The sequence below is a fragment of the Sinocyclocheilus anshuiensis genome, unplaced genomic scaffold (genome assembly GCF_001515605.1).
Source record: "Sinocyclocheilus anshuiensis isolate Anshui unplaced genomic scaffold, SAMN03320099.WGS_v1.1 scaffold1303, whole genome shotgun sequence".
Taxonomy (NCBI): domain Eukaryota; kingdom Metazoa; phylum Chordata; class Actinopteri; order Cypriniformes; family Cyprinidae; genus Sinocyclocheilus; species Sinocyclocheilus anshuiensis.
In genome coordinates this window covers 363284-371788 of record NW_015537954.1, presented here as the reverse complement: position 1 = coordinate 371788, position 8505 = coordinate 363284, and the positions used below count along the sequence as shown (strand labels likewise).

The 8505-nt window shown below is 35.1% G+C and overlaps 1 pseudogene; it reads left to right on the top strand.

Annotated features, from left to right (window-relative positions):
• The first annotated feature begins 3426 nt into the window (after positions 1–3426).
• The window catches only part of LOC107665354 (glycerophosphodiester phosphodiesterase domain-containing protein 5-like), a 43160-nt pseudogene continuing 38081 nt past the window's right edge, over positions 3427–8505 (top strand).

The window sequence follows — 8505 nt, the reverse complement described above, 5'->3', positions numbered from 1 at the left end:
CACACACACAAACACACACACACACACACACACACACGCACACATTTTTGCATTCACTAGTTCACTGCACTGTGATAAAGGAATTCATAATTGTAATGAATAAAAAATAATAATAATATAATAAAATAATATAATCATAATAATAATTATTATTATTATTATAAAAATAAGCAAAATGATGTTAAAACATTTAATTCAATTTTAAAAGAGAAAAAATGATTAAATAACCTGTAAATAGTGAATAAGCCTTTAGCATGTGCGTCAGTCAGTCACTAGGTGGCGCTATAACGCCATTATAAAATCAAACAGGATGAATCCTGTTAATTCAGTTTGTGAAGAAACTTCTGCAACATCTGCTCAAATCTGATGTGAATTAAGACACATCAAACACACGTGAAAAACAAAACATAATTAAAATGAAGCATTTTATATTATATTAGCCTATTCTAAGTAGTCTATGTTTCTATTTCCTTATTTGTACATTTGAGGCTCATGGGTATTTAATAATAAAGTCGGGTAGGTTTAGGAAAAGGTGTAGGGAGCGTTTTATTGTCCCAACTAAAACTAACTAACCCTAACCCAATAAAACAACATCTATTTAATCATTGTAATAAATATGATCAACTCAATATGCTATTATTGCATACTGTTTTATAATGCACTACAATACTGAGTTGCAAATATCCAACATTTTTTGCACTAAGTAGCCTATAAATAGCATCTAACAACTATGTACACTTATTGCAAAGAAAATACTGCTGTTTTCACTTAGTGCAAATATCCACTGTCTTTTTAATATACAGCACTGCAGTTTGCATTCTGAACAGTTACCTGAAACTAAATGTCTGTGCTTGTTTTGAGTGTTTCTGTACTCTGCTTATTATTCATAAAGATGTGTTTAACCCATAAGACATAGGGTCAAATATGACTTCAGTTTGCATTCATCTTTTCATTTCAGTGCACTTTCAGGATTTCTGCACTGAGATGATTAGCTGGAAAGAACTGCAGAGGCCTGCTCACTGTTATAAAACACTGCAAGACGAGCGTTATGAATGCTTTTGGTGTTTGGACACAATGTTCTTTCCACTGCTGGCTATTTGTGAGAATAGCTGGACTGTGAAAGGAATAATTCACCCCCAAAAATAAAAAAAATTAAAAAATCGGCTTTTACTCTCCCTCATGAGTTATCTGAAGGACTTTTATGGTATATAGTGCTTGATGCTTTTTGTCTTTTTAGAAGCCTGACATGTTTTAAAAGTTTATAGCAACATAAAGAGGAGTAAATGATGACAGGGTTTTCATTTTTAGTTAAGAAATCTCTCATGCATTTTTAGTTGTATTTAAAGCATTAAGGCTTAACAAAAACATAAAATCATAATTACAGTATGATCATCAGAGAAAAGCCCTTTAATTAGCCTACGTGAGAGGAAATAGGCCTACGTATGAATTATTATGCAATGAAATGGCATTCAGTAATCCTGATCTAAAAAAAACAAAAAAAAAAACACTACAAGTCACAAAATGCACAAAGATGAGGCCACACGCTACTCTCTAAGCCAACAATCAATGAGAAGATTTGTCTATTTTTAAAAAACATCTTAACTCTTATTATTAAAGTTCTAAGGTGTTTAAGCTGTTTTTACTTGGGGCTGTGAAATGTATTTTGTGATGTGGACTGGACCAATCTCTGAATGACTAACTCTTAGTTATGCAATGCAGCAGATTCCTTGCTTGTTTGGCATTGGGTTATTTTGCAGATGACTTTATCTAAAGCTATTTACAGCGCTTTTACTCCATGCTCGGAGCTCCAGGGGCGTTTAATTGTACTCCTCTGCAGCGCTGCAGATGTTTTTTGATTTGTTTTGTTTTGTTTTTTATCACCTGTCAAGTAGAAACCCAGCAGAGAGCGTTTATGTAGAGGAGTGATAGAAGGCCCCCTGTCGCTCCTCCTGATTCTCGGCGCGGTCATTTCTCTGCTGAGCTGGCGTTTAATGGCTTGGAAATCTGTCAGTGTGACACACAACACTGGGAACACAAAAGGATTCCAGTGAATTACAAACGACTCAGGGATGGTGTGAGGAAGAATCTAGAGCTCCGATTGTTTTGGAATGTTTTCAGGTTTTGAAAATGGAACTTTGGCGCATTGTAACTAGTAACAAAAAAGATGGAGCAATGTAACAAACACAACACAATGTAACCAGTTCTGAATGTAACAAAAGCTTGTAGCTCCGCCCCTTCGTTGTCTTCTTTTTTCCATTTTTATTTCCACAGCGTGACGGTAAAGTCGTACGAATTTATAAGTCTCGTTTTCCCGGTCTAATGACATTATGACATCTGCTTCTATATAGGCTTAATCAAACTTAAATGATTTGGACTTTAATTCAAAAGTCCAAATCCCAAAAAATGTGAGTGGTGTTCTGTTTGGCAGCCGTTTTATTTATCGTATTTTATTTATGGTGTCAGGACCTTCAATTTCAATAACTAAAATGAGCATCATAAATTGAGCCTTTTTAGCTCAAATGAGGCTAGAACCGCTGTATTTTTGTGAATCGGGATGACAGGATCATGTTTATTTGCAAAACATGCCAGCTTGATTCCAGTGCAGAAGTGAACATTCAGGTTGGATTAGCATTTACTGTAAAGTACTGGATGTGGAAACACAGTTACTGTGCATTAAATGAATCATGAACAATAAAGAAAATGCGAAGGCACCATTGTTTTTTGTTTGATTGCAGAGTTGATTCATGCTTGATTCCTGCATTAACCAGCAAAAGCATCCAAGAAGCCTTTCAAAACATGCTATTGCTTTATAATAATAATGTTGTCTCTCGCATCAAAATCCAGCCACATATTTGTGAACGGTGCTTGATCTGTGCAGATTTCTCTCCTGATTCAGAGCAGATGACTTTAAACGTCTTAATGATGGATTTGTTGTTTCTTTTGTCTTCTCAAGATGTGATGTTTTTATCAGCTGTTTGGACTCTCATTCTGACGGCACCCATTCACTGCAGAGCATCCATTGCTGAGCAAGTGATGCAATGCTTCAAATACTCATTCAGAAACTCATCGACATCTTGGATGGCTTCAGAGTGAGTATTTTTTTATTCATTATTTTTTTGGGTGACCTAATCCTTTAAAGGTGAAATCATGAAGAGGTGAGCATCATAATGCATTATAAATGAATTCAAAATTATTTTTGACTAGATATATAATGCATTGAAATATGTATTATAAGGCATTATAGTGAATTATTTGTGCATGAAAAACATAGGTATATGAATGACAGGGGTACCCATGTTTCTCATTCTACGCTATGAGAGCTGAATTACATAACAGTGATCGATACCCTTGAGCTCACAGGAGTCCCTGCATCAGCAGCACTGCAGTCAGGCAGTCGCGACACTGTGGTAATGTGAAACCTTCAGCATGGACTCACAGCTCCACACGTCTTCATGTGTCTTCATCCGTCACAGGCAGCGTGTTGTGGTGCTGATGCTGAACACACTGTGTGCTTGTACAGATGCGCTCACTGCAGCACAGACCGCAGCATCACAGACACACGGACACACACAGGTGAGCCTTTCATGCTGCTTCGTTTCATAACTGCTGGGTAAAACTGTCTACGTTTGCATGCACTTTACATTATACAGTATTGTCTATGTTGCACATGCAGTGTTATAATTAATTGCAATATGAATAACTGTTTAATCAGGAATAGCTCGACAAAATGTTGCGTATTTCAATTATATGTTATACAGCTAGATGTTTTATGTTAATTATATGTGTTAATTTGTTTGGTATCAATTAGGATTGTTTATCAGTGTTGATACGCAATGTTGGTCACACTTACTGTGTATTTAATTTGTTGAAGTAGAGCTGTTGCATATTGTCATTGCTATAGTAAATATAATAATAAATACAAAATAAAATAAATAAAAATGTATTTTAAATATATTTCAGAATATACAAATTTTCCATATATGGTCATTTATATATTTTAAAAGGCATTTAAAATTAATTCTGCCCTTCATATATTTCAATCCAAGGAAACAGTTACATATGAAAAACTTATTATTGATAACACATTTTATTTGTTGAACATATAACACATTTAAATCAAGCATAAAGCATAATTGTAAGCTACTGTCAGACTGAAAATGTATTTTCTTGCCCCTGAAATAACTTTTAAAATATTTATGGGTATATGAAGGTTGAAACTAAGAATAAATACATTTTTCAAAAATTTAATTGAACTTCATGGTTTACATACAGTAATTTTAACAAATATTTAAAATATATTTTGGCCAGAAAAAAATTGCCTTTTTTTTGTTAGTTTTTTTTGCTGTAAGGAGCATATTCATTAATTAATGTGGAATTAATATTACATTTTTTAATATGCAATGCTTATCAGTTTTTCATATACAAAAGCTGGGTTTTTATAAGGGTACAGTGTCAGTCAGAATAAGGGCATCCTTCTTTCCTCTAACTTTGTTCTGTGTTGAACTCCGTCATGTCAGCAGCTGATGAGCGTAGGAGGGTTTTCATAAAGGAAGAATACGTCACTGCACTGCCTGTTCCCTCTGATTATTAGTTCTCAAGGTTTCTCCAGTCTTACGAGAGATACTATTGAGCTGACAGTGACGTGTGCAGCCGTTCATCTCTCACATATACAGCATCGCTGTGTGCTGTTTTATCGGGTTATGAGTCTATGAGAGTCTGTGCATCATATTGTCTGGACAGAAATATTTTCTTGGAGCTACACAAACCAAATGCATTCATTTATTTGATTGTTATTTGATTGTTTTTTGTTTGTTTTTTTGATTGTTGTTTATTCACTTGGCAAATGCTTTTATCTAACATATGTCTAACATATGAGAATATTATCTATCCTGTATGTAAATATGTAAACATATAAATATCTATCCATCTATCAACCCATTGACCCATCCATCCATCTATCCATGAAAATATATAAGCATGGATTTCTTTCCATCCATCAATCAATATGTAAACGTGAATTTCTATCCATCCATCCATCCATCCATCCATCCATCCGTCCACCCATCCATACAGTTGTGCATAGTTAAAATAACTAAATAAACTGAAAGTATTTAAAAAGCAGGTATATTGCATCCACCCACCCACCATCCATCCATCCATCCATCCATCCGTCCATTCATCCATCCATACATCCGTCCATCCACCCACCCATCCATCCATCCATACATCCGTCCATCCACCCATCCATCTACCCATCCATATATATATATATATATATATACACAGTATATATCCATGCATGCATACAGAGGTAAAATGCACAGAATTAGCTGCGTGTCTCTGATTGATTTGGCTGCAGTGAGGTGTTTTCCCTCCTCTTCAGTGCATACATTGACCTACAGGGGAACTCCTGAATGAAGTAATGAGTGCAGTTACTTGTCGTTTCACAGATGGTTTCTGTCGTGATGGGCTTGAGGTGCATTAATTGCAGGGCGGCCCCAGCGGAGCCACGTGGGGTTAAGTGGTACATTCAAGGGCACGGGATTGTGATCTGTGCAGCTCTCCTGTTTCCAGGCAGCGTTATGTGGGACTGCAGAGCTCTTCTAGCTCAATGCTTTCGCCACTGCGTTACCATGCAATTAAGTGAGCTCACACTTTACAATCTAGATCAATTTATGATCAATTGCCATCACTGTAGCTGTCATATGAGAGCTACTATATGCTACCGTACATCTATTCACTATGTTGACATAACAAGTGGTTTCACAGGAAAATTAAATTATAGCCATTGCAGTTTCATTCTGAAATCTGAAATAGCTTAATATTTAGAGTCCATATTTGTCATTGCCTGACTGACTTAAAGGTATTGCCTAGTTCACACAAAAATGAACATTTGCTGAAAATGTGCTCAACCTCAGGCCATCCAAGATGTAGATGAGTTTCTTTCTCCATCAGATTTGGAGAAATCAATGGATGCTCTGCAGTGAATGGGTGCCGTCAGAATGAGAGTCCAAGCAGCTGATAAAAACATCACAATAATCCACAAGTAATCCACAGCACTCCAGTCCATCAGTTAACATCTGGAGAAGACAAAAGCTGAGACAAATCCAGCATTAAGACGTTTTTAACTAAAATATGAGTCCATAATCCATAATAACGCTTCCTCCAGTGAAAAAGTCCATCTCCTGTTGTGTCTCACATCAAAATCCAGCCACATATTTGTTTAGAGCTGTTTTGGACTGTTTTGGCTTGTAAACGGTGCTGTGCAGATTTCTCTCCTGATTCTGACCAGGCCACCTTTTCACTGTAGGAAGCATTATTATGGATTATTTTATTTAAAAATGTCTTATTTATGGATTTGTTTAAGCTTTTGTCTTATCAAAACTGGAGTGGTGTGGATTACTTGTGGATTATTGTGATGTTTTTATCAGCTGTTTAGACTCTCATTCTGACGGCACCCATTCACTGCAGAGCATCCATTGCTGAGACACTGATGCAATGCTACATTTCTCCAAATCTGATGAAGAAACAAACTCATCCTTGGTCTGAGGATGAGTACATTTTCAGCACATGCACATTTTTGGGAGAACTATTCCTTTAATAAGCATAATTTTATCCAACTGCACTGAATCAAGCTAAATTTCAGTTTATTTCCCATCGTCCTTCAATAAACCACAGATTTCTGTGCATAAAGCACTACGGATGCAAATTGATCAAATAGGAATTGAGGTCTGTATTCAAAGCCATGTCACAGCAGAACAGGCAGATGAGGAGGCTTGCAGTGAGCGCACTGTGGTCTTACATGCAGATTACAGAGCAAATATGAGAGAAATTAAACTTTCTGCGTCACAGCTGAGCTACGTCATAAACAAATTATGAATTCAAGCCGCTGGATCTGAGAGAGAGAGGTAGAGCTCGGGAGTTTTTCACAACCAAAGGTGCACACAGAGTTTATAGAAATGACTCACTGGGTCGATAATTATTCAGCCTCTCACTACTGAGCCTGTTTTTCTGGAAAATAAGATCAGTTTCTTTCAGGACTGACCCACTGGAGAATGAAATGCAGCCAGAATGTGGCTGCAATGTACAGCTTTATTTGTATTTAAAGGGTCCAAAGCAGTGAAGTTGGATCTGTTTTCATCTTGGTCATTTTAGTCTTACTGTTTTTGCCCTAAAAGTGTCATAGATTGAGATTTCTGTTCTCAGTGACCATAACTTGGCTTTAGCATCAAACACTGGGTGGAATTTGTGACCATCAGGACCATTTATTTTATTTTATTATTTTATTTTATTTTATTTTATTTTATTTTATTTTATTTTATTTTATTTTTACATTTAATTTATACTAATTTATAATTTTACTTAACTTTGTTTAATTTAATTTAATTATTTTTTAAATAAAATAACAGCATCAGCAAATTAACATCAAAAACTGGATGGAATATGGCACCATTTATTTTATTTTACTTTATTCAATATTCAACAATCAAATCGTCAATTTTTAAATGTAATTTAATAATTGTATTTTATTAAATGTAATTTTTAGTATTCAACAATCAAATGGTCACTTTTTTCACTCTGGAATGCTTTTTAATTTTCTTTTTTTTTTAAACTATGTTGCCTGTTTTAATAATTTGAATGGCTCAAAATCATTTTGCATACAAACAAATTATATTTAACGAACATGAATACCAAGAAAAACAAGTGATACACAAAAACAATGATGTGTTTCAACTAAAAGCTGTCATCTTGACTGTGTAATGAAATATTTAAGTGAGAACAGCAGTGATCAGTATCTTAAGTATCTTACTGATGTAACTCACACTCACCATCTGTTCATCTGCCACTGAAACTCTTCAGTCATTCTGCACAATTAATGACTCTGATACAATATGACTAAGTAAATGAGCGCTAAACATATGTTTATTTATATTTAATGTATATTTATGTAGCCTACAGAGAAGGCTGGGCTAATATTCACACAGGAAAGCTGTAACAAAGTCTTTATCTCCATGAGATGTAAAGTCAAAAGTTTTCTCAATAGCTGCTGTTTTGCTGAAATTGACCTAAGATGCAGCTGATGGAACTTTTGTTTTTGCATATGCAGTTGCAACATTACAGTCAAATTAAAGTCTCGTTTTCAATGCATAGGCTATATGAAAAAATTGTTGTGTAAATGTAAATATTTAACATTTAAATGTAATTTTTTTAAACCTTAAATATACAGATTAATCATAAATAGGATAATGTAAACATTAAACACGCCTAAAAATAAGAACACTACATATGAATATGAAATATAAAACCTTTAGCTAAACAAAGAAAGCATGCAAACTGGTGCCAGAGAGAGAGAGAGAGAGAGAGAGAGAGAGGAAGAAAGAAAAGAGGAATGAAAATGCCCAGTGTCATGGGTTATTTGCACACATCCTTAATCCAAGAGTGGGGAGCTTATCCCGTAAATGGAAAAATATGGTGCACTCTTGGACATCATGGCAGAATTGTTTT